Source organism: Heterodontus francisci, unplaced genomic scaffold (assembly GCF_036365525.1).
Source record: "Heterodontus francisci isolate sHetFra1 unplaced genomic scaffold, sHetFra1.hap1 HAP1_SCAFFOLD_519, whole genome shotgun sequence".
NCBI lineage: Eukaryota > Metazoa > Chordata > Chondrichthyes > Heterodontiformes > Heterodontidae > Heterodontus > Heterodontus francisci.
In genome coordinates this window covers 319,441-322,080 of record NW_027140454.1, presented here as the reverse complement: position 1 = coordinate 322,080, position 2,640 = coordinate 319,441, and positions in this window count along the sequence as shown.

Genomic DNA, 2,640 nt, shown 5'->3' with positions numbered 1-2,640 from the left:
AGAAATAGAGAAAAGTCAAAGTCAGAAATACAGAAAAGACAAAGTCAGAAATGGAGAAAAGAAAATGTCAGAAATAGAGAAAAGACAAAGTCAGAAATACAGAAAAGGCAAATTCAGAAATAGAGAAAAGACAAAGTCATAAATACAGAAAAGACAAAGTCAGAAATACATAAAAGAGAAAGTCAGAGAAATAGAGAAAAGTCAAAGTCAGAAATACAGAAAAGACAAAGTCAGAAATGGAGAAAAGAAAATGTCAGAAATAGAGAAAAGACAAAGTCAGAAATACAGAAAAGACAAATTCAGAAATACAGAAAAGACAAAGTCAGAGAAATAAAGAAAAGACAAAGTCATAAATAGAGAAAAGACAAAGTCAGAAATACATTAAATACAAAGTCAGAAATGCAGAAAAGACAAAGTCAGAGAAGGAGAGAAAAGAATAAGTCAGAAATAGAGAAAAGACAAAGTCAGAAATACAGAAAAGACAAAGTCAGAAATACAAAAAAGACATAGTCGGAAATAGAGAAAAGTCAAAGTCAGAAATACAGAAAAGACAAAGTCAGAAACACAGAAAAGACAAAGTCAGAGAAATAGAGAAAAGACAAAGTCAGAAATTCAGAAAAGATAATTTCAGAGAAATTGAGAAAAGGCAATGTCAGAAATACAGATAAGACAAAGTCATAGAAATAGAGAAAAGACAAAGTCAGAAATACAGAAAGGACTAAGTCAGAAATACAGAAAAGGCAAAGTCAGAAACACAGAAAAGACAAAGTCAGAGAAATAGAGAAAGGGCAAAGTCAGAAATACAGAAAAGACCAAGTCAGAGAAATAGAGAAAAGAGAAAGTCAGAGAAAGAGAAAAGACAAAGTCAGAAATACTGAAAAGGCAAAGTCAGAGAAATAGAGAAAGGAGAAAGTCAGAGAAAGAGAAAGGACAAAGTCAGAAATACAGAAAAGACAAATTCAGAAATAGGGAAGAGAGAAAGTCAGAGATAGAGAAAAGACAAACTCAGAAATAGAGAAAAGACAAAGTCAGAAATAGAGAAAAGACAAAGTCAGAAATACAGAAAAGACGAAGTCAGAGAAATAGAGAAAAGAGAAAGTCAGAGATAGAGAAAAGACAAAGTCAGAAATACAGAAAAGGCAAATTCAGAAATAGGGAAAAGAGAAAGTCAGAAATAGAGAAAAGACAAAGTCAGAAATACAGAAAAAACAAAGTCAGAAAAAGACAGAAAAGACAAAGTCAGAAAAAGACAGCAAGTCAGAAATACAGAAAAGACAAAGTCAGAGAAATGGAGAAAAGTCATAGTCAGAAATAGAGAAAAGTCAAAGTCATAGAAATAGAGGAAAGTCAAAGTCAGAAATACAGAAAAGACAAAGTCAGAGAAATAAAGAAAAGACAAAGTCAGAAATACAGAAAAGACAAAGTCAAAAATAAAGAAAAGACAAAGCCAGAAATACAGAAAAGACAAAGTCAGAAATACTGAAAAGTCAAAGTCAGAAATAGAGAAAATACAAAGTCAGAGAAATAAACAAAGGACAAAGTCAAAAATACAGAAAGGACAAAGTCGGAAATAGAGAAAAGACAAAGTCAGAAATGGAGAAAAGATAAAGTCAGAAATACAGTAAAGACAAAGTCAGAGAAATAGAGAAAAGACAAAGTCAGAAATGCAGAAAAGACAAAGTCAGAAATACAGAAAAGACAAAGTCAGAGAAATAGAGAAATGGCAAAGTCAGAAATACAGAAAAGACAAAGCCAGAGAAATAGAGAAAAGACAAAGTCAGAAATACAGAAAAGACGAAGTCAGAGAAATAGAGAAAAGAGAAAGTCAGAGATAGAGAAAAGACAAAGTCAGAAATACAGAAAAGGCAAAGTCAGAAATGCAGAAAGGAAAAGGTCAGAAATACAGAAAAGACAAATTCAGAAATAGGGAAAAGAGAAAGTCAGAGATAGAGAAAAGACAAACTCAGAAATAGAGAAAAAACAAAGTCAGAAATACAGAAAAAACAAAGTCAGAAATAGAGAAAAGACGAAAGTCAGAAAAAGACAGAAAAGACAAAGTCAGAAAAAGACAGCAAGTCAGAAATACAGAAAAGACAAAGTCAGAGAAATGGAGAAAATTCATAGTCAGAAATAGAGAAAAGTCAAAGTCAGAGAAATAGAGAAACGTCAAAGTCAGAAAGACAGAAAAGACAAAGTCAGAGAAATAAAGAAAAGACAAAGTCAGAAATACAGAAAAGACAAAGTCAGAAATGCAGAAAAGACAGAGTCAGAAATAGAGAAAAGACAAAGTCAGAAATACAGAAAAGACAAAGACAAAAATAAAGAAAAGACAAAGCCAGAAATACAGAAACGACAAAGTCAGAAATACAGAAAAGACAAAGTCAGAAATACAGAAAAGACAAAGTCAGAAAAAGACAGCAAGTCAGAAATACAGAAAAGGCAAAGTCAGAGAAATAGAGAAAAGTCAAAGTCAGAAATACAGAAACGACAAAGTCAGAAATACAGAAAAGACAAAGTCAGAAATACAGAAAAGACAAGGTCAGAAATAGAGAAAAGACAAAGTCATAAATACAGAAAAGACAAAGTCAGAAATACATAAAAGAGAAAGTCAGAGAAATAGAGAAATGTCAAAGTCAGAAA